This window comes from Ptiloglossa arizonensis, chromosome 13, assembly GCF_051014685.1.
Source record: "Ptiloglossa arizonensis isolate GNS036 chromosome 13, iyPtiAriz1_principal, whole genome shotgun sequence".
Classification (NCBI taxonomy): Eukaryota; Metazoa; Arthropoda; class Insecta; order Hymenoptera; family Colletidae; genus Ptiloglossa; species Ptiloglossa arizonensis.
This window is the reverse complement of record NC_135060.1, coordinates 3,076,126-3,100,726: the sequence shown is the minus strand read 5'-3', so window position 1 is coordinate 3,100,726 and position 24,601 is coordinate 3,076,126. Positions and strand designations below refer to the sequence as shown.

General features: G+C 39.5%; 1 protein-coding gene across 9 annotated transcripts in view; it reads right to left on the bottom strand.

The window, feature by feature from the left end:
* The window catches only part of LOC143153767 (CUGBP Elav-like family member 1-A), a 529,867-nt gene that overhangs the window by 48,005 nt on the left and 457,261 nt on the right, over positions 1-24,601 (bottom strand). The window lies entirely within an intron of this gene.

Sequence of the window (24,601 nt, the reverse complement as noted above, 5' to 3'; positions counted from 1 at the left end):
ATTAACTGTTCATTTACGTACAAAATTTTTCCGCTACCAAGAACAATTTATTGCGTTACGAATTATATCAGATAATTCACGAACTTAATTATTCACTCGAGACGTATCATTTATCATTAAACGGTAATAACCGTGGAACAAACAGTAGAACAAATGTTACAAACACTGGTTTGAACGTTGCTTCTTAAAATCGAGCAAAAATGATCAAAACCTCGGTCCAGAAGAAAAAAAAAAAAGAGTTAAAGATAATTTATTCTACTAATCGTCCAATAAGTGATTCTGCGATTGCATTTTTGGTTCAGGTTTGATCCGCGTGCTGCGAAGATCGTGATTGTCGTAAGATCGAGATCGGTGACTCCAGATAGCCTAGAAGGAATAACATTTCGAATCGCGAAGTATTGTCCGTGGAACAAAGTGCCGTGTCTGGTAAACAGATGCTAGAAGACGCGTATCCTTTTGCCGTATAATTGCGAATTAATCCGTCTAGGAACATCCGGATCGGTAACCAGAGTCCCTCGGATCGATCTCGTTAATGTTTCCGAGAATTAACGATCATTAAAGCCAATTTCGTTCAGAAAGCGAGCTCGTTTCCTTCGATTCCTCTTATTGTTGTTTCTGAAGGTCGTTAAATCGGTTCGACCATCGGTTAAACGTTATTTTTTCTCCCGGTGGATAGATGGTTTTCGGTGCAAGAACCATGGATAATGGTCACCGAAGATACCATACATTCGCCTATAGAACAGGATGCGCGATACTACTGTTGGAAAATAACGAGGCGACAGTAGGTGCAGCTTACCGAGCCGGTAAGTAGGTTGCCACAGCTAACTCGTCTGTGGTATGTGCACCTATCCGCACGATGCATGCAATACAATTGTGCCAGACTGGTGTACAGAAGGCGGAGAGAAATATGGAATCACTGAGTACGGATACAGCGGAGTACCGATAATTGTTGGTAAAGTGAGTTTTTCTTGCTGGGAATTTGTGAGTTCACACGTGATCCGTGGCTTTATAATTGCGGTACTTTTTCTCCTAGATTTTTCAGCTTCGTGGAACACACGCGCGACTGTACATCGATCGTTGTAAAAATAACGCGTCTGTACGAATTAAAGTATAATGGTGAAATGAGAAAACTTTCGTGTTTTTGTTCTTGTACGAGGATAAGAATTAGAAAAGAAATTGTCTTCAACGATTTTCATTCATTTGTGGGGCTAGAGTGTCACGCTTGTTTTTAAGAACGCTTTTTTCGAGTCCCCTGAAAGCGCCATTTACAGCTTGTAAATCTCGACCTATATTCGTCCGAATTGCGCGCGTCTCGGAGTGTCGAAAAGAAAAAAATATACTGGAAGACAATCCGGACTCCAGTTGTCGAAATGCAGCGAATTGTGCAAGCGACAATAACGATCTCTAGCTCGGTTGCACGTATTCGAATAGCTTTATTCGTACTCGTAAATTCAAGTTCATGCTCGATTGTTGAACTTGCACTGTTACGAAATCTGTCGAGTATGCCACGTGTCGTTATTCTATTTAAACCGATCTGCATCGTTTTCTGTATCTTCCAACGCATTGTTTTGTTCGTTCGTCGATGATTTACGCTGGATGGGTAGAAAGTTGTACGGAATTGTCGCAGCATCGAACGCACTGGGACGCGTTTGATAAAAATAATAATTTTTGTCGGTATTTCGGTTAAAAAATTGTATCGAACGTTTAAATGTCCAATTTGAATTCGAAACCACAAAGTTCCCCTGATCGAAAATAGTACAGTGAATTAAGTGGCGAGCGAGTGATCTCCTCTCGAGACCAAAGGGTTGATCTCCGATGAGAATGGAAATTGCACGGTGCACGAGAAGATGTTCCGTGTAATAGAACGTTCGGATAACGGAGACCGTACCGGATTAATTTATGCTCCCATTAAATAACGATAAAGACGCGAATCGCGACAAACGTTTCCCGTAAGATAAATCAAAGGAGCGTTTTGCCGGTGTCCGCGTAGTACTGTGGCCCTATTGTGCGTAATGGATTAACACGGGCCTGCGCAGAAATGAAATATGACAGAGGCGAGCATCGAAGCGGGAATACTTTCGTGGGATCGCGAGGAGGAATAGCGGGAATGCTCGGTCGCCAAGAAACGTCTTTGCGTTCCGTGACTTGACGCGACACACCTGCTTGTCCAAGTATGTTGGGGCCGAGTGAAAAGCCTCCCGTATGACCGGTCTTCCTCGTGCACTCGTGTCCCGTGTTCGTGTTTTTCGCTTTGTCGGGGGGAAACCAACTTTGGAAGAAGGATGAACACGTGATGCAACGGAGATTGGCAAGTGTGGCCGAGAAACCGGTCCACACCCGGCCCCGGCCCCGGCCCCGGCCCCGGCCCCGGCCCCGACCCCGGTCGCGGTGCTTCCCCTCCTCGTGATTCTCAATTTGTCTGCTTAAAATATAAAGGAGCGCAACACAAATCTTTCGCGTTGCCCGTAAAACGGACCGGCCGGTTCCCGCGCACGATACGATCGTCGCCCGCGACACGATCGCCCAACATCTACAATTTCAATACGATACAGAAGAGGATCGTTCGATCGTTTACAATCGTTTATTACTTTCCTTTTTACCGTTTATCCTCAGCGACCGCTACATCGAACACCTCCTTGCGTGCAATTTAAGAAGATTTATCATTCACGACTATTTAATTTAGATAGTATTGTAGAATGTACTTGTTTACATTTACTCCAAAAACGAGAAGACTCCAAAAAGGACTCTTCTAAGTGTATTGGTTTTCGACAATCTTTTCCTATGTAGGAAAAATAATTTTTTTTTAACAACAGTATAATTAGGTTTATTATTCGTATATGAACGACCAACGTTACGACCAACACGGTTAGAAACTTCTTAGATTTGAGACTAACGAGAAATTCTCCGTGATGTGCAATACCTAATCCTTGATCGGTAAACATGCCCAATGACATTCAAGTTGGCGAAGTTATACGATCATTATGTACATTTTAGTAAAGAGAAAGTGTTTAAATGTTCCCCCTCGACAAATTTATACTTGTTCGAGTCATTTTTGCCCGAATAGCCAGAATGTTAATCAGTTTGTGAAATAATACTGCATAACACGTTCCTACTGTGCGCAAAAAAACACAGAAATATGGTTTCCTTGTTACAAAACGCGTTACTATTTAAAAACAAAATTCCTCTTTGTTGCAAAATAAATTCCAGGTGTTCGCTGTGCGTCGAGAAATAAATAATTATAAAAATGAATTATCGAAGAAATAAACATTGATAGATGTTTAATTAAGATACTCGAATAGTTATATATTAAATTTGTACAAAAGTTCAATTAAGTTTAATGCCCAATATTAATACCTCTCGTACTTAATCATTTCCGAGTTCCACGCTCTTTGTATAAACTGATTACATAAAGTGACATAATCAATGATTCACATCAAATATTTATTCAAAGCGTACAGTTAAAATTTGAAGCGAGCATCGTCGTATGTTTGTGAAAAATAAAAACTTATGCGTACCTACTTATTAGATTAATAATAGTTCCGTGTTCCAGGAACTCGTTACAATCTATCTTGGTGTAGTTTAAAAAAAAAAAGAATGAGAAATAGTAAGAAGTGAGATAAAATTGTATACTATTTATTAGTATGTGTTAGAAGTTGAGTGATCGTTGATAACAGCTCGCAGATAACGTCCAGAGCGTAATGGGGATAACACGTGTGATAGTTGAAGCGGCAAAAACAGCGACAGTTGGAAAGACATAGTCGTAGTATTCTAGGCTTCGAAAATGTCCCGCATTGTTACCAACGTTTCGAAACGTCCCTTGGCAAACACGTGTGTTACTCCGTTGACGTTATACTAACGCAACGCGCATGCACACGGTGCTGTTCTTATTTATTTCGTTATCGAAGTCTCGATAATTTCATTAGCAAGCGAACGGTCGAGATTCAATTCTGGGATTTTTGCATTATAGTATAACGTGCGATTTCGATCAACCGAGAACACGCAAGCTCACCGATAAACAGAAACGACTAAGTAGGTTAATTCAATTACTTTTCGTTCATTAGTTGAAAACACTGACTAAACTAGATATTTCACTTTATCCTCGATATTTATGTAAATACTTGGTAAATGGTTCGGCAAATGTGCACGTCATTTACCTCGTTAGATATGTCAGCACAATGTAATATAGCAAAAATGCATAATGTATCTTTTAATATTACCATTTTGTTAGTATCGGCTCGAGTATTTATTTGTAAATGTAAAACAATTTTAAGCAGGTCTCGTAGGTGGAAGCATTTTTATTAAAATATTTTCAATCGTTCCGTTACGTATTTTTTCAGATAATAATGAAAATTATTATATCTCTATATAAGATAATAATGAAAATAAATCAACCGTTTGTTTCAAAGTAGCAGAGTCAGCCTGATAAAACTAAAATATTCGAAATAAGTTGTAAAATAGTGTATCGTAATTAGGTACTGATTAACAAATAATTCCTTCTCTTTTCCTATTCCATCTGTATTGTACGATATTTTTTTTCAACCATAGTTCACTTGTTCGTTTCTTTTCTACGGTAGAGAGGAATGGTACATATAAAATTGAAGACAGTCTCTATCATCATACGTTCGCTATGCGTGTATATATATGTTTACCTTTTTATCTTTTTATACCGTGGTACTTTATATTTTACTTTCAAATTTTTCAGTTCTGTCATCCTAACACTACCACTTCTACCTGTCCGGGTGATACCATTTTCTATATTTAAAAGGTAGTAAATTTAGAACGATACGGCCCAAAAATTCCCAGTAAATAATGTATTTATAAAATTATGCAGAATAAATGCTTATAACTTTTTATATCAACAACGGGGCAACGCACGTGTGCGTTGCTGCGATTTACGTCAGCCAGGCGTTGATGATATACATTATGCGCAGCTACCTTACGCATCGCGTGTTTAAGAAGGGATCCCTTCTAGCGGAATTTCAGAATTTCTAGCAAAGATGGACAAAATTTATATCTATTGGGTCGTTCGTAAAGTAATTTCGTTTTCCAAAATGGAGAATATACAATTTAATAAAATGTTTATACGCTCGAAAAAAATCGTGTTTCATTTTCACCAAGAAAACGAAATCACTTTCCCGAACAACCCAATGGATACAAATATTAAATAACGAATAAAAGATGAACAAATTTTTATATTTAAGTTATTTAGTATTGAAAAAAAAAGAATAAGATTTCTGAGCCGAGGTGTTGCTAACGATAATATCATCGATAAACATCCGTGAATGAAATTTAACCTACTAATTTAGAAAGCATATATTTACGAATGAATGTAAATGTGTACTGTAAATGGTGTTGCAGAAAATAAATACCATGTTATGTACACTTAATACTGGATACTGCGCATCGATGCTGTACTCTTATCGATAGTACTTTTGTACATAGAGTACATAAGGGGATCAGATGGTAGATACATATTCTAAAGGAGGTCCGACTAAGCATTACGTACAGTAGCTTAATAGCATGAATATTCATTATCGGTAGCTGTAACATCGATAAATTGAAACACGAAACAATCTAGTGTACTGTGTTGCATTTTGTCGACTCGAAGTTTACGAAGAGTGCACGAAATGAAAATGTTCCACGGAAGCCTGCATATCCAGTGTCACTCTGGAAACTACCGACTTACGCGACATGATTACGTAATGTGAACATCATTGCAAATTAATTCAGATCTGTGTGTGGAACGGTGACTCGAATAATATTATAGGTAACTTCCTTGGTATCGTTTGAAACTGCTTTCGTATTTTTCGTTCCAATTACACGGTGAAAATAATCTACAACGAACGTTCGATATTCCATACAAGCGGTGACTTTCGATCTGGCGAAAAATAACAATTGGAAAATAAAATTATCTTACGAAAAACGATTGGATCAATAGAAATAGAATCAATTGTTTCTCAATCGAATTTAATCATTTCTACAATCGAATATGCAGCAGAGATGTCACGTTAAATATTGAAAGGTAAAAACTTATCCGACTAACCGTAACTCGACCAAACGAATAGTTACATCGAGGTGGAAGTAAGTAATTATATCGAGGTTTTGTTCGTTGTCTGTTATTCGTATAAAATTGTGCAGGTTTCTGGTACGCAGTTGGACATGTAAGAGAATCTATCGTCGACAAACGGATATCGAGGTTTATTTTTCATCGTAATAACGCAATTCCTGTTCCAAAGAGTCACGCATACGACTTGTTTACATTGGTCACCTATTGCGTAACCGAGCACGAAGTGTTCTTTGCACGTTGAAATCAAGCACCTCGGACGGATGTTCAAGGATATCTTGTGATTTTGCGTTCGTCGGGATACGCGAAGTGCATACTCGTTAATTTCAAGCGTTCACACACCGTGAAATAACAGTTTCGTAATATTGGAACAGAATGAATTTCGTACGATCCAAGGCCGATTGGACGCGAAACACGAAAATATTGTTCCTCGTCGCGCGATTACGTTTTATTCGTTCACGGACAATTACGAAAATCTCGATACGATTTTCGATAGACCGCGACTCGTTCGAAGCGTCGCGAAGTGAACACGATCGTCTACTTATATTTTATCCGTGGAACATTGTCCAATAAATTTACTCGGTACATGTAACAGAGGTAATAATTTTCACGGGAACTTGAGCAAAGATTTTGCCAAGGTTGCTTTAAATATTTTTGACACGTGTGGTGTAACGCTTACAAATTTGCAAATATTATCGTCAAGAAGATAGGGTAACGTACAAAATGGACTACGAAACTAAAGGAAAAAAACGGTGATTGAACCAAGTTAAAAATATTATCAATTATTATCGATGAAAAATATTCTGTAGAAAAGAAAGTTGCGTTTTCTTTTAAGAATTCAGATATTATTTTTCAAACGCAAGTTTTTCAAAATTTAAAGATAATCGATCCGATCGAAACGATCGCTAGTTGCAGAAAAATTTATCCAACTTCTCCGAGTATCCAGAATCATTCGTTTTTCCAACAATTGACGCTTCGTCTTAGGTAATAAACCTATACCGTCTTAGTTATAAAGACGGTAAAAGTACTCGATGCTTTCGACGATAAATAGAAGAAAATAATTATTTCGGTGGAAAAGTTTCGAGCGTATAAATTAATAACCAACGTGTAGAATTCGTGTCCTGGTAAACGAAGAACCGAGAAAGAAGTGTCGAACGGTAGTTGCTTCGTTCCAGTCCAGTTGAGTTACAACTTCATTCAGTTCTATCGTCTCTGGATGTCTTATCCTTCGTAATAACGGTCTCCATTGATGAAATTCCGAGGTTAGCAAATGGCACGTAGCAACCGTTAGCTAAACAACGATCGCCAGTAACGCTCGCGCGTCATACGGTGATTTATGAGATTCGCGAGCCTGGGGGTTGGCGCGACGAAACTTTTTTTCGTCATCGCGGACAGCTGTTGCTCACGACGATCGCGAGAGCCACCTTACTTTCGCGTATCGTTGCAAGAGAATCGCCGTATCTCGAACCGAATCGCTGCTCGTGAACGTTCCGTTTACGGTTAATCTACGTCTTAGGTGATCCTAGAAACCGAGACGAGTTACAGCTTTCTACGCGATGACTGAGAACATTTGTAAATGGAATGGTCGAATGACACAACGTCGATAATTTGTCCGCTGTGTGTTGCTCGTCGCTCGAGATCTCTACAATTTCGAATCGCGTTGCTCGTGTACTTTCTAGAGCGAAACTCTTTGATCGTTAAGGGTTAGGCTCGTTCTCCTACCAAGTATCTCGGTACGGAACTCAAAAACTGTATCGACTAAGATTCGAGAGGGTTCGAGTATTATATTTCTCCCGTTCGGTTCGGCAGCCTCGCTTATTGTTAAACGTAGCTCGTATTCACGATCAGGAGCGGTCCCAGCGCTCTGGAAACAATTCTCCATTCACGTGTATCGATTCTCGAACATCACGCGAGACGCTACCGTATCCAGTCACCGTTGAAGCACACGGTATCGTTCGTGTATCCGGGGTTCGCGGTTTTCTTGCCTCGATTTCGACAGATCCCTCTCTGTAGCGCAACGGTGCACGTGCGATGGTTCGCTGTCCAGATAAAAATACGTTCAACGCAGGGGTAGACCGCGTTGAGTTATTACACGGGACGATAACTCGAGTATAACTAAGTAACGATTTCCGAAGACGCGTTGCCAAGTGTACGTATTGGACGGGCACGTGGTAAATAGGAATTATTCGAAAAGGAACGAAGCGACAGTGACAGGTGGATGGTACGGCCGCCTTGGCTCCCGATTTGCATGTGACCCAGTCCCAGCTAATCGTGAATGGTAGTCGGCCTCCGGACTGGTCTCTCGACCGTTGATACACGAATGACAACGTTTTACGCAAACGTAATTTCAAGCCAGCGGTGATCCGTGGCGGCGCGATGCCGCAAACTCGACTCCACGCCTCGTCGACCTCGGACGGAACAATGGAAAATAACGTAATGCAATCGACGGTTTCGTATCTCTCGCCTACCGTCCAGGAAAAACTGGTCGCGAACTATACAGAACCGTGAACAATACTTCTCGCGGAGCACCGCGTGTGACGCAAGGTATACGCTTCTCGCCCGCGAAATACGCTTCGATGACAATCCGCTGTTAGTCATCGGTGTACGCGGGACGAAATAACGACCTGGCCGATGCTGACGTAACCGTATGAACTTGGCTCCGCAGTGGTCGGTGTATAGTGGCATCGAAATCGTGGCCAATCGGACCCGTTCTTTCCATTGGTGCGAGACCTTTGGACTACGAGGACTTCGAACGTACGATCGTAGGTATGATTAATCGCTTTCGAGAATTCGTTATCGCGATACACGTGAGAACGTGGTCCGAGACGATATCGCGATACAACCTGGTCGTTCGAAAATAAACTCGGTTACCGCGTAATTGATTTTTAAAAGCGTTCCACTGGTTTTTCAAACACACCTTTCGAGTCCACCGAAGCTAATTACGTACATCATTTTCAAATTATTTTGAAAAAGAAAACATTACACAACGTAAATAAAGTTTCGTAAAAATTAGTTTCGAGTAGATGTTTCGTGCGAATTAATTTTCACAAATTCGGTAGCACGAGTAAGCGTCAACGCTCGAGGTTACGAACCGTGTACGACGAAGAACGTGTTCCTAACGTCAGCCGTGTACAATTACTTCTCGTCGAGGTGCTCGATAAAATTGAAATTCCGCATAGGGGATTTCCTCAACGGGTACGCGAAAACGTAAATCGTAATAGCTCTGGGCGCGGTTTATTCTCGCACCTATTTGCGTAAAAATCTTTCGGATCGAGTATTATATATCTCCGGTGTACTCCAGCGAGCAGAACTTTTGCAACGGCGTAATATATTATGGGAAGCAGGTGCGTAGGTAGTTTAATGCGCAAACGCATACACGGTCGTGGTGAAATTTTCCGGGACGGGTGGCGCTGTACAGGAACGATAGCCAAGTTCGTTGACGCCGTTCATCGATTATGTCACGCGAGGACCCGCGATAACAAGATTCATTCTCGTCGACACGTCCCTTTTTCCAATTCTGTTCTCGACCCGCGCGTACAAAACTCCCTCGATATAATACGGACCTAATATTTCCAATTCCGTGGGCTTCACGAGGGAAATTATTCATTCGGATTCGCGACGCGACTTCGGCGAGGAACGTTGCTGCCCCATCGCCGCGACACTGTTCTTCCGTTTTTGAATTTACCGCCGCGACGCTCGTATTAATTTATACCTTCATCACGCGCGCGAACCGTTCTGCTTTCTCTTCTACCATCGTCCCGCATACAGGTCGTTTCTGAAAAGTCGGGTAACTTGTTACGGTCGATGGACATCTACATGTGCTCCACAAACTGGAATCGTTGAAAACTCGACCGATACGTTGCACCGAGTAGCCGCGCGGCATTTCGCATTACCGCTCGCGAAAGTATTCGTTTATCGAGGGGCCAGCGTGATACTTTTCCCAATAAAATCGAGATCCGTTGGAATTATTGGGTTAAGTGTTAATATTTACCATTTTTCCACCGAGTATTGCAACCGCTTTAATGCCGATACCGATCACCAAACGAACTAGAAAGAAAAATTAACACGAACGTCTCTTGTGTCTCATAACTGAGAATTTATCTATTGGATTGTTCGGAAAGTGATTTCGTTTTCCAAAATGGAGAATATTGAATTTAGTAAAATGTTTGTACACTCGAAAAAAATCGTGTTTCTTGATTTTCATTATTTACATTGTCCAAGCATATATTGTATTGGACAAATCGAATATTTTGCACTTTCTATTTCTATTTATAAACGTCTCAAAGCTATATTTATCAGCCCTGGAACGTTGCACGACAACTATTATTGAAGATTGGTTTTAACGATAGCATTCCAACTGCACCCTGTATTTTACGCATTTGGGTACTTATTTTACTTGACACTATACTCGTACGTTTGTATTTTAATTTACGACTCGTTACAATTAAGGACAAAATTGATTTCTGGTCAGTCGAGACCGACTCCGCTGCACGTGCACTCAGAAACGAGTGCACTTGCGAGAATTGTTCAAGCCACCCTGCAATCCAGTGTACAGTAAACCGTATCCTCGAAGTTCATTCGTCTTTCTTTCTTTATTAATAAAAAAAAATGTTATCGACCCTGTACGTGCACGGACCTTCGTGGAAGAAACATCTGCAGACTCGTTTAGAGGCCAACGTCCACTTACGATCAGCTGAGACTGGGTCAGATGCAAATTAGAAGACAAGACGGTACAGTCTCCTCGATTCATTCCACTTGGAATCAATTCGCAGGTACTTTGCGGAATACTGCCCGAGAGGGCGAGATGAAAAAATGTCCGGCGAAGTAATTTTAAAAGTGGGACAACGGTGTATGCAGTAACTCATTACCGAGTGAATTTCTGCGCGACTTAATTAACAGAAGTGAACGTTTCTCACGTTCGAACATAGACGATCGTGCAACGCGATTTGAAAATATTCCAACTCGAAGGGCAAGCGATATTCCTGGAAAGAGGGAAAATGTGACTCGAACGAAACTAGCCTGTCGTCGATTATTGCGAGCTTTGGACAAATTTACTCTTAACGGTTCATTTCTAAAAATAAGTGTGAATCAAACCGATGAACAGGGTACCAAATCTGTTGTATTAACGATTAGACGAGCGAGGTTTTCTTTTTTTAAATTAAACCTAGGATCCATTATAACCTAGGAGTCTTTTTGGACTCGATACACTTACAGCTTTCATCGCGCAAGATAGACAAGCTGTATCGGGCAAACTGCGCGAAGGAGTATATCATAGTCTTGTTAACGACTAGGCGAGATAAGAAACGCTTTGTTGCGTACAGATTGGAAGAATAATACGGAAGTGATGGACGATCGAAGGAGAAATACGAGCGTGCACGAGTGGGTTGACTCTTTGGGGCACGGAGGGTTGAGAAATGTCCCGTCCTTTTAATACCCCGACGCGCGTAGTTTGTTCAACCAGTGGTGAAAAATGCAAATAACTCCGCAGTCGAGTTTCACGGTGAGTGGATATCTAATTGATATATTTTTAGCTTCGGTCGTCTCGTATCGTTTCGCAGGGTAGAGCGATCGTGTCTCGGTGTTAACCGGAGGACAGTTCTCGCGGCGCGGTGCAAAGGCCAATGGCCGTCCGCGATCAGCTGAGCGCGGCGTTACGTGTAAATCAAGATTCGAGGAGGCGAGCGCGCGCCACGACATCGCCAATTTGTTTCTCGGCCGTGGTGTATCGCGCGGGCTCTGTAAAAGTCGGTCGTTGAAACCGACGTTGCAACATTGACCTCCTCGGTCCTTGGCATTCGAGGCTGCACTCTCGGTGTCGACGATTCACGGCACGGGTCATCGTGTTCGTCGAGTTTAAGCCGCGTTTACAACGCGGCCGCGGCGAGTCCCCTCGTTATTGACCGCGCACGCGCAACTATTGCGAAATCGACACGCAACGGCGCATACTCGGGGGCGTCGTCGTTTAGAACTCGTCCGTTACCGAGAATGTGCATTAGTCGTTGCGCAAATTACAGGTAACGCCCGCGCGCCACCCGCGAATTCTTACCATCGTACCAAACCTCCTCCATCGGTTTGCGCAATCGACTCGGTTCGTGATTTGCGAAATGTGTTTTTATTCCACGCGTTCGGAACGATGTTTAGTCGTGTTTTTTTTTTTAAATTAAAAATACATCGGTGAAGATAATATACGGAGAATTGCGATATTTTGAAAATTGTTCGCGACGCGACGAACCTTCGGTATTTAACGGTTTCTAGATTTCAGGGTTGGTTTTCGTTTGGATACAGATAAAAACACGAGAAAATGAAACACGATTTTTTTCGAGCGTATTATTGTTTTATTGAATTATACATTCTCCATTTTGGAAAACGAAGTGTTAAATGTATAGCGCTTTGCTCCGTTCGGATACGCGATCGTTGATTAGTTCCCTCGAATATAATTAGTTCCCCGAGATCTTTTAATTGTTACGGGCAGTGTACAGGGACTTGCAAAAATTCCCGAGTAATCGCTCTTTTAATTCCACTGCCACCGGAGTGGAAAATACCCCTTTTAGCTTTTATCTTACTTGTCTTCTCTTGTAATTATAAAAAGCGCCAACTACGACCATCTGTGAACAACCGACACTCTGTACTATCGAGATAAATATGCGACAATGTTACCACTATTTCGCTACTAAAAGTAACGAATGCAACAACGATAAATGTTATTCGAATCAGAAATGTGACAATTACCAAAAGAGACATTTTTACTCGTTGGATAAAAATTAGAATTAGTATCGTAGAATTAAATACTTGGCAATAAACAAATGAAAATTGAATTCGATCGGACAAAGATTGCGAATCGGTCGATGTACGTTGCTTTTATCGATCGTATTTCGTTCGAATAAATGAAATTAAATTTCTGAACAATCTCACCGAACAATTTCCTTACCAAGCGTTCCCCAAGCTCGCGAACGTATCCCGAGCGAAAACATCGAAATGTCTTTGACTCGCGCGATTAACTATTCGCACCGAAAGCGTGGTGAATTCCATCGAAGGGCAACGTCGGATTTTTCGGTGTCAATAAATGTCGATTATAAAACTCGTTTCCCAGCCGGTCTACCGACACATCGACGGTGGCTGCCGCGGTGTGCCACCTCTCTCAAGACGCTTTAACTTTCTCGCGTCCGTAAAGTCACATTTTTCAGAAAAATGGCCCCTAGCACCGCGCGCAACCGGTATTCCGGAATAAGCAAAGATCTCGGGGTACTACCGGCCCGAAAGAAACGACGTAACGTCAAAACAACTTTTTCCTTACCGGGCAAAAGGAGACCGACACTATTTTTGTTCCCGGGGAATGTTTTATACGATGAACCGCCGTGGAAACTTTACGACCAGCATCGCCCGGGCGAACGTTTCCTGGATCCTGCGACTGGTTTCTTCTGCCTTGTTGAACATCTGTATCTGGGTCGCGCGAATTATCACGGGATGCCTCTAATTTTTTACGCCGCTTAACACGTTCAATGCTCGTGGGGATTATCGGTGATATCCAGCTCGGTAAGAGTGCAATCCGTTTGACTGTGAACGTCGTTTCGTCGAACGGTGTCTAAATAGCGACAGAACGAAACGCGAAATACGCGACTGCTCTCTGTTCAAACCTATCGGGAGTGTATCTCCATCTACGGATAGGGAGAACGCACTTCGAATGAATTTTTGGGAATTTTTTACGACCAAAGGAACATCTCATACGAAGTTTTCGTACACGTATTAAAAGTGCCACGAACAATGACTTTGCTCATTTTTATGGAACGATGGGAACGCGTTGAGAAGATTTAAGTCTCGTAAGTGTCCTCGTCCTTGTTCGTTACTCGAATCTCGTGGTTGTACTGTGAGATTGATTTTGTTGGTTCTAACGGTTAGAATTGATCGAAGATTAGAATTTTTAAAGGATGAATGAATCAATTTGTCAGGAACGACAAGCTTTTTGAGAGAAAGGAACTTTTAGAGAAGAGAGTGTCCTATTGTGAATATACGGTTCAAATATCAAGTCAATCAGATAAGTAGTTTCGGAGAAAAGTTACCCGCCAGTTTGGGAAAACCTGTTTCGAGAAAAGTGTGATTAAAGTTCGAGGATTGGAAGGTTTTAGTGTCGAGTAACGACCGGAGAACTTCGTCTTAATATTTCGAGACAATATTCTTAGAATGTTTAAGTTTAAGAAAATGTAAAAAATATAGATTCAGTGTTTTCGCTCTTGAGACAGCTTAGGTCGAAGAGCTGTTGTCGTAAAGGGTAAATCTTCTTAAAGCGAATCACACCGCTGTTTTTCACTCTTAGATCACTCGCATTAATTTACCCAAGAGGATCGAAAATGTTACCGAAATATCGAAAGGTCGAATATCCTATTATAAAACGGAATTATTCATTTTGATTGAAAAACCAATTCTCACCAAATCGTACTAGATTATCACAAAATTGGTAGATCATTGTGAAATTTACTAACAGTACCACAAAATTGGAATTATTATTACGGTATTATATATTTGCTAGTTTATTTGAGCAACTATGACTGGAAAACAGTGAATTACAATAATCTAAATGTTGGTTTAGTAGATAAAGTCTATATTATTCGTACACAATTGTGGTGGTATCACGTTCGTGTATACACGTTTGAAATGCTTTTATAAAATAATTTTCGTTGCACACGAGGAGTGTACTTTACGTTAAGCCGGAACGTCGTTATATGTATGTAAATAAAGTATACTTATTTTCTGCAATTACCATTTGATCGAGTCGCAAGATTACTATTTGATATTTATTCTTTTAATATTTCGGGGACACAGATAAAAAAGTTTTTACCGTTAGAAAATTGTTCTAGTTTCCTCTACTTGATACCGAAATGATCGTATCGAATAATAGATGCCCGGTAGGATATATTTGTTTATGATATCGTGTGCACAAATACGATGGTAAAAGGTAACAGTGGTAGATATCTATGGAGGATAAGATGTTAAGATTACGATAGAGTTCGATGAGGTATCCAATACTTTAATCCTTTATTTCCGAATGTCGAGATATTCCTGATAGCGTTCTGTTTCTGCTCCGGCCAGTGTGTAATTCGAACACGTGTGTAACGAATTCTTATAATACCGTATACAGAATCATTAAACAGAGAACCGAGGGCTTCGTATAACGTTTGATGTTTGTCCAGTAATTGGGGAGCTAACTAATTGGTAATTGAGGGCTTCCTAACAAAAACAACCCTGTCTAAAAGTTTGAAAATTGAGTTAACAGTTTCTAAAGGTTCAAATAATATCAACCGAGTGGATTTCTCGTTAGTTTCGAAACGAAGCTGTGTTCGTCGAATGTTATATTGTGTCGAAGTTTCGGTGGTATACACGTACGTGGCCAACCTTCTTTCTTTAAATTTAATATTCAGAATTGCACGGCAAGATTCAATAGAGTATCGAGTTTCAAAAATATTAAGGTACGCGTATAGCTACCTCAAATATTAAAATTGAAAGGTTAATCGGTGAAACGATTTTAATCGAAGCGAGAAAAAATTCGATATTTTATTTAACGAAGTTCTCGTACCGTGCACTCGATAGAAAATTTTCTCTTAAATGGATTTACCAAATATTAAAGAAGTTAGAAAACCTTTTCCATTTCCCTGAAAAATTCAAAATTCGTAATGAGTTTCGTCTGTGTTGTAAACCTCTCAACTTGCATGGAAGAACTATTTTATTTTTATAAGAAATTTTCCATCGACTACCATTCAATGGGGATGGAAGACTTGATAAAAAAAATTGGGTACAATTCGTTGAAACAAAGAAAGAAAAATGCGCAGTTTAGATTGCCCGATATATCTATTGTAATTGCAATATTAAGAGAGGAAACACTGTTTGACTACCACTGTGATATCTGTAGGCGGAAACCAAGTCTTCGTATTAGTGAATATTTTAAAAGGAACCATGTTTCATGGAGGACCACAAACTGCGTCGTGCAATTATAAATGAATAAAAATCTCCTCTCCGATGCGTAAAATATAATTCGTTGAAGGAAAATAAATTATTGACGAAGTGATTTGTACTACGATACCTACTCATTTTTACGTGAAAAAGTTCCGAAATTATCTCGTACGGAGTAATAATCATTTTGAATTATTCGGTGCTTAAAAGGTTCATATTTTCAATGCGTTGTATCAATTAAGTATTTGGTAAAACTTCCCAACATCCACGTGCCCAGAAACATAATTCCGTATTTACTTTCGGCAGAGTACGTATCTATATTTTTTATTTTAACGCACAACTAATATTAGTTATAGTATTTGTTTACGATACAAGCTCAATGACCGAGGGTTCCCAGTCCAAATAGTAGACCATACCTTTTATGGTATTCTGCAATCTTTCAGTCTTATTAATCCTTTCGGAGCGATGGACGTGTTTATTCGGCCCACGTTTGAATTTTGATCGATGCTCGCGCAGTATTTTTCAAGCAAAAAGGAAAACTAGGATAAAAATTTACCATGCGTCGAACCACACGTAAAGGATGAAATGGTCTTTGAAACAACGAAATAAAACGGAAACAGAGCGTGTACCTGACAGAAAGGCTACAAGTTTAGAAATAGTTTGTTTTACACAATCAAAGTCGTCCATCATCCTTGCCTTTCTATTGTTGTCCATAAAATGTAATGCACAGGGCAGAACGCACAAAGTGCTACAAAGGAATATTGTCTAAAATATTTGTGATATCAAAAAATGTTACCAAATGCAATTCAGTTGTTTCGAGGTACACTCTTCTTGATTTAATTTTCTTTTTCGTATACAAAAATATAAAGGACATTTTAAGGTCACGAATTTTTTTCAAATGGAACCATATATTTTTCAATGTACATAAGTGTATGTCCTTCCTATGTGCATTCTCAAAACAAAACAAAAAGAGAAAACAACAAATTTCAATTCAACGGTGTTATTTGCAATATAGTGTCACATAAAATTGCAAACAAAGCCAAACGTTTTATTTACAAATATTTTTTTCTTCCGAATCCTCTTCTACCAATATACATAATTTTTCTTCAAAACATTTTCTCGTAGAATTTTCAAATTTTCGCACAACTTACCCGAGGTTTTGGAACAAACCTAATCATCGACATAATCATAATCATCGAAATAGGTAGTACCTTGCGTTCGGTGTTCCTAAAGAACAACCTCTTTACGAAATAATTGTTGTCTAATTGTTGAAACGATCGTGGAACTTTTTCACGCGGCTAAGAAGCTAAACACGATATTCCAGTTTCGAAAAGAAATCCGCAAGAATCTCGGCAGTAACCCAATATTTCCGGGAATTTCTTGCGATTTACCCTGGCACACCGGTCGAATCACGCGAACGCAAGTATCTTGGGAGGACCTGCGGTCCGTTAACGAGGTCAAGTTAGAAGAAGTATTCCGTGATCGTTGGCAAATGTGGTCGAGTGCGTTAGAAGCATGCAGTCTATCCAGTATCGACGCGCAACCGCAATGTTTCTTGCGCAATCCATTAACACGCGTCACCTGACTCTGCCTGCCTCTTCGTTCCCTGTCTACTGTTGTTTTGCGGATTCGTGACTCGCGTGAATACATCCAGGCCCGTGTCTAGGTATTTCGGCGCCCGAGGCGACACTGGAACGTAATGCCCTTCGTCCATTCGCTTCGCAATAGATACGAGCCAGAGGCGTACAAAATTCGTATACGTTTAAAGCTTTCGAAGAAAAAGTGACGAAATTCGTATCCGTGACTCGTTGAATCAAAATTAGAATTTAATTCGAAAAGTGAAATACGTACAGTCGAATCAACGTCACGGATAAATCGCTGTACGTCGATTTTATTCGAATCGAATTTTGTTCATTCTTGATACAGGTACATGTGTGTTTTATATTATTATTGTGAAGAAATTTTGATTTCGAATTTTTTGAAAAAAAAAAGATATAGAATGGAAAGTTGGTGAAAATTAATTTCAGGTACCATGTAGACGTTAAAGTGTTAAAATAGTTGAATTAATTTTGAGGGTTAACGATTTATTTTAGTATTTTTAAGGGCACCCAAGGGCTAATACCACTTTCACCTTTGTCTTGTCACAGACCTGAATGCAACCAAGGTTTGCGTGCAGCATCGTTGATGCGACGTGTTTTCCACCACGGAGTATTTCCAACGTTCGAAACGATTGCAATAATTTTTACAAATGTCTACGAATTGTTTCTTACTACAAAGAAAAAAAAACAGGCAAGGTGTGATTTGATAGCTAACAAAATTCTGCTTAAAATTTGAATCAATAATGTGAAGGAAATTATTACAAAGATGAAACTTACCGAGAAGTTAATGAAATTACGACACGAAGGTAGCGATATTAAAAACACGTGTCCAAAATTAGGGGGTTCGAGGTAAGCGTGCAAACTGTTGGTTAAATTGTTGTAACGTAAGTTCACGAAGCTATCGGCGATTTTATCGATGAGAAAAACGTGATTATGTACGTGTTACGCATTTTTGCATAAATAAGTAACACCGAACCGCCATTGCGTGTACTTGAAATTCGCTATAAAATTACCACATATTATCCGATTATATATCTGTACGGGTAAAATAACACGTTACTCGCTAGCTGGTAATCGACAAAGGAACAAATTGAGGAAGTTGTATGGAAAAACGTATCAATTTGGTCGATGTAATCGGTCAAGTTAATGTCTTCGTATCGGGCGTGCCGCGAAGATGCAATCGCGTACCAGATTAAAATCTCCGTCCGTGGATCAGCGTGTACTCTCGTTTTTCATGCTGTACCGTTTTTACCTGTCTATCCGCTTAGCCGCATAGATTCAAAGGCTTATTATGTAACTTCCCGCGTGCCAGCTTATAAGGAAGTCAAGGATGTTTGAAAGTGTAGTCGTTACAGTATACTCTTCCCTTGGCATTCTTTGCGATTTTATCCCCGTTGTCCACTCTCTTTCGTCACCAATTGTTTTACACTTATTTCTCCCGTAGGAGTGTCTCGGGCGTACTTCTTTCACGGGACGTGACGTATTCGTTTCTCCTGTGACGGATTTTCAGTTAGCGACCGAGCAGCTCCGCCTTCAAAGTAACATCGTGGATAACGATTTCGTTATCCGTCGAGTGTTTACGATAATTGTACTCGTAACAGGAATATTATTAACAGCGGTTGTGGAACGCGCCGAAAGCCTTTCTCGAAAAAAAATCGTGTTTCATTTTCACAAAAAAAAAAAAAAAAAACGAAACGACTTTTCGAACAGCCTAATAGTTACCGAGTATTAAACAGCGAACAAAGATTCATTTCGGTGTAGGCTTAGTCGATAACGTGTCGACGGCGCGTACTTGCAAAATCGATATTTCTAAAAATACACTCGCGAGCAAATAACGCGATTCCTGTATCATTCGTTGATTTTTCGCGTAAAATCGCCCTTTGTCCAAGTACCCACTTACGTTTGTACACTCTGGGTATTGTAATACGTAGATTGGCGGCAAATGTGCAGCTGCTCTTTACGTTTTCGAGTAACGTCGGGAAGTGCTCGTTCGACGTTAATATTATCACGATCCTTTAAACCGTTACGGAACACGATGCAAATATATTGGAAATGGACGGTTTAATCTTTAATCATCCGCGATCTCCACGGTCTCGCGGAAGAATCGTCCGAATATCGATACCGGTGCATCGTCGATATTTTGTTTAATTACTTCGAGGCTGGTATTTCCTAATGATGACTCACTCGACATGGCTGAGTTCCGAGAGCCGATTAGCTGCAATAAATCATCTCACGTTGCGACGTAACTCGACGCTGCTTGCCCTGCGTACACACGAGGAAACAAGCCGCTCGCTCGACGATTGCTCAGGATAGTCGCGAACTTGGCATTAGGACGCACGCGAATCGCCACGGAGCGAGATACGCGAAAAATGGATAACTTATCTACGATATACTATATTCACTCTATCGACAACCTCCACCGAGCAATCGGGCGTAGAAAACAACCGGGCAAGACATTTTTCCCATTCCTTTTCGACGAGCTCCAATAAGTGGACTTGTACCGGTTCAGAAACAATCGTGTTTCGTTTATTGTTCGTGCATTGTGTGATTTCCCAGCGCTGTTTCCTCGATATGAAAATAAATTCGGGAAACTTCTTTGGAGAGAAATTAATTTATTCGAAATTTAATAAGAACCATAACGAACGTATCTAGATGTCGTTGTTAATGGAATCGATTCAATAACATATTCCCTAATTTATTACATTTGTACCGTAGTAAGATAAATAAGCATCTTTCGTCTTGGACAGGCAGTGTAAGCACAATGTATCGTTTATGATTTAATTGATATAAATTAGGATCAGAATAATGAATATTGACTTATTTAAATAAAATTGATCGTGATCTTAAAATCTCGAAAAGTATTTCGGTAAATGTTTCGGGAAGAGATTTTTTTCTGTTTTAGAGGAGAAACATTTTCTTTTAAACGTTTCCTCCGTATAAGTTTCTAACGACACGAAAGAATCTTAAATAAATAAATAACAAAAGGTATTTTTACACTTCCCTCTGAGGTCATGTGATTCATCTTGTTTGGTGCGTAACACGCAAAGTATGTAACGAAGCTTATAGAAAATGTTCGTTATCTTTGCTCATTGTCAGCAAAGTATGGGTATTTAATAAAATCTTCCATCTGCAGTTTCTTTTTTTTTTTTTTTTAATAAGGATATTTAATTAATAGCGTTGCATGCATAGCTCGTTTCCCAACCTTGGCAGATAATTGTCTTCGGTATACCTATTCGTGTAAAGATACGTGACGTTTGTAATAATAATACATATCCGCATGACGTATCGCTAATTCACTGGTTAACAACTGAGGCACGTTACACAGAAGTTTAAACGAAGTGCGAAAAAATTCAAGGACTTCGTTTCTTCTGCATATTCTTTCGTCAGTTTGCCAGCAAAATGCTAATATTGTTAAGAAAAAACACGTACAAGAAGTGCTTACATTTTATTGCCTTGGCTATTGGAAAAAATAAGTCCACATTTGACGGCATATTAATTAATATAGATACATATTACTTGGCAAGTATTTCAGGGCAGTAGAGAAAAGCATAATAACTTCGAAACATGTTTACAACAATTTGACAGATTTTGCTGGTTAAACATTAACGAAGAGTTGATTGCGACACGATGTCAAATACGATAGTACGAATGTCTGGGAGTATTTATTATCTTTAAGTTGTAAATTCTTTGTAAATTCCTCGTTCCGGTAGACGGTAGGTAAATTATAAAAAAAAACGTGATTAAACTGCGTGTGTGCCAATAAGATGTTTAAACGAAATTAAATCGAAAATAAATGTAAATTACTCGAAATGCACCAGTATGTGAATTATTTTTGTAACTGATAAATAGTCGAGATAATTAACCCTTAAATAAGCGCATGTTTGTAACAAAAATAGGCGCGCGGGGGTCTGCCAAGCTACCGATTTAAAGTAAATATAAATTACCCGACAAGAACCGGTATGTGAATTATTTGTGCGACTGATAAATAGTCGAGATAGTTAACTCCTGTATAAGCGCGCTCTTATTCGTAACGTAAATAGGCACGCGAGCATATTTTCATAAAGGAACAGATATAAATTTGTTCAATTTTTATTAAACTTTGAAACGAAGATTATAGACGAGATGCGTCGCAGAAAGAAAGAAAGATCGATCACGAGAGGAGCTGCGAGTCGTGTTGGATCAGATGTCTTAGTCAGCCTTCGTAAGGTTTGCAAGTAAGGAAATATTGCTCGAGACTGTCCACGTTACTCATACTTATGGTATCAGATTTTTCTTAACTCGAGACCGATCTTTCCTTCTTCCTGTAATATATCGTATTTGTATTGGGTCGTTCGGAAAATCATTTCGTTTTCTCGGTGAGAATGAAACGCGATTTTTTTAGAGCGTGCAAACATTTTATTAAATTATGTATTCACCATATTGGAGAACGAAACAATCCAATACAATTTGATTCGCGAGGGAGGTTTCAGAATCGATTAATAATAATACCATAAGTAACGCTCCGTTTTTCCAATGTGTCGACTATTTATCCAAGTTACCCAAACGTGATTATTATACAAGTAATGTATAAGTAATATAATATTATTATATCACTTGTGTAAAGTAATATTATTATACGAGTAACGCTTTTTCCAATGTGTCGACGCTAAGTTACCAAAACGTGATTATTAATTCAATGAAACGTATTATCGCTTCAGTTTCATATAAAATAAGAAACGTTTAAACTGCACACACTTTGGACTGTACCGTTAGAAACGGCACGCGTTGCAACGGCGACGACGAAATATTACGCAGCAAATCAACGGAACAATGAACGTGTACAGAAGCGAAACAAATCGATGCTCGCTCGCTAATATTCCTCGCCAAGGCCCGAGTTAGACGAGCGTTTTTTCTTTTACGCTGCGCATCGTGTTGTTCGTGCAGCGTAAAAAGTGCTCGTCTAACGCGGCTCCGAGGTACAGTAACGTCCTTCGAGTCGTTAGAAATTTTGCCCAACGGATTGTTACAATGTTACCCCCACCGTTTCGAGGAACAGCGGCCATTGAGCGAGCAGTGCCGTTATCTATGAACAGATTACTAATGAGTTATCGAACTCTACCAGGAGAGTAAAAAATGTATATTCTTTACTTTATCGTTGCAAGACTATACCCTAGCTTAAATTCTAATCTTACCAGAGAGCTTCTTAGAATGACAATTATACCCGACACGAACGTGTTCGAATTATACCGAGTAATTGGATGGAAATATATCGACGAAAGAAATAAACATCGAATATAAAATGTAGGATATTGAATATAAAATAAATAGTATTTTTGTTTTTTAAAAGTGTACTTTTCTCTCGTGAATAGTGGCATCGAGTACAAATATGAAAATGTAAATAGTCATTTCCTTTTCCAAAATGTAGAATATATAATTTAATAAAATGTTTGTACGTTCTAAAAAATCGTGTTTCATTTTCACCAAAAGAAAACAAAAAGACGAAATGACCTTTCGAACATTCTAATATTTTAAAAACTACCAAAGTGTACGTATTCCCATTTGCAGAAATATATACTAGTTGTATGTATAATAAATAATATCTGTACCTAACCGTCGACCCGAATGCATACAAAATCGAGCTGTGATAAGAGCGATCGAATTTCACCTACCTGTCCTTCGGACTGTGACAACCCGACTCCGATCCAGTAACAACTCGAAGGACGTTCTACGAAGAAAAGAATACGGGTACCTGGCGACCGAATATCGATTGTTTTTTGATACGATTACTAAAGTTGTTCGTGAAACGTGTTAAAATGGCCAATCGATTCAACCTTCGAAACGCTTAGTGGCGTTGACGTAGCTGCTCGGAAAAGTCGCGTCCTCGCAGCGGCGTCTTATTTGGACTACAGACGTGGTGTGCCTAGTAGCACATTCAGTTAGGAACTTGTGAAATGTGTTAAACGACTTCGCCTTGCGGATCTACGTAGACGTGCGTGAAATGAGAACTGGTTAAGCATTAATTAAGTAGGCTATAATTAAAAGAGAGCTCACGTGTTCCTTCTTTTTTTTTTCCCTCTTCTTTTCCCCCTCCTTTTTAACGTTAAACTCCATTCGGAGGAAATGAGAATGCAAGGTGGTTTCAGGAACTGTGACGGGTTATAGCATTCTACCGAATAAAGATAGCAAAAATTGTCGGAAGCAAGTGTGTATTTCTACCGCGTCATTTTTCTTTTTTTCTTCTTTTTTTTTGTTCAACGAAACCGTGTAATTTCTGCTCGTCGTTCCGCGTGGCCACGATCGAGGTAACAACATCGAAGGGTAAATTAATATTTAAACGACTGTTATTTTAACGTTTATGGAAAATTAGATCGGGAAAGATATTAGTTTTAATTATTTATCGTCTTTTTTCAGATGTAAGCATTAAGCGGATAGAATTTGTATTTGAATATTAAGCGGAGATGGTTGAAATTCGTTTTAAACCGAAATAAATTTTTACCTCGAATGTTGAACTTTTATGTTAATTGTCGTTGATATAATCGTTCGAGTGTTCGTTCTGTGTATTTCGTTAATGGCAGAAGTTCAACAACAAGCATTAAAACTTCGGTTTCCACCGTAATAACCGACACAACATAATAATAACTCTGTTTTAAGTAACTCTGTTCGTTATGCGCGCGAACAAAATTGATTTCCAACGGTGGAAACACGAACAATGCCGGTGTTTGTCAATCGCGTAATCAACTACAGATTTATTTGCGATCCGGTGGAACGTGAGAACAATCAGAAAATTGTCGATAACGTTTGCAATCATAAATTGATTTTTCAGTGACGCCAGAATATTTGTTCGACGAGTACACAAATATCTATTCCTCGTTAATACGAATCAATCGTTACAATCTATTTTTATTATGTATTCAGCTTTTAAGATGTATCGTCGAGTGTGTAAAGTCCGTTCGTTTCTCATTTATAATTTATACGATTTTCATCCGATAAAAAGTAGTTTTGCAACACGGAACATTTG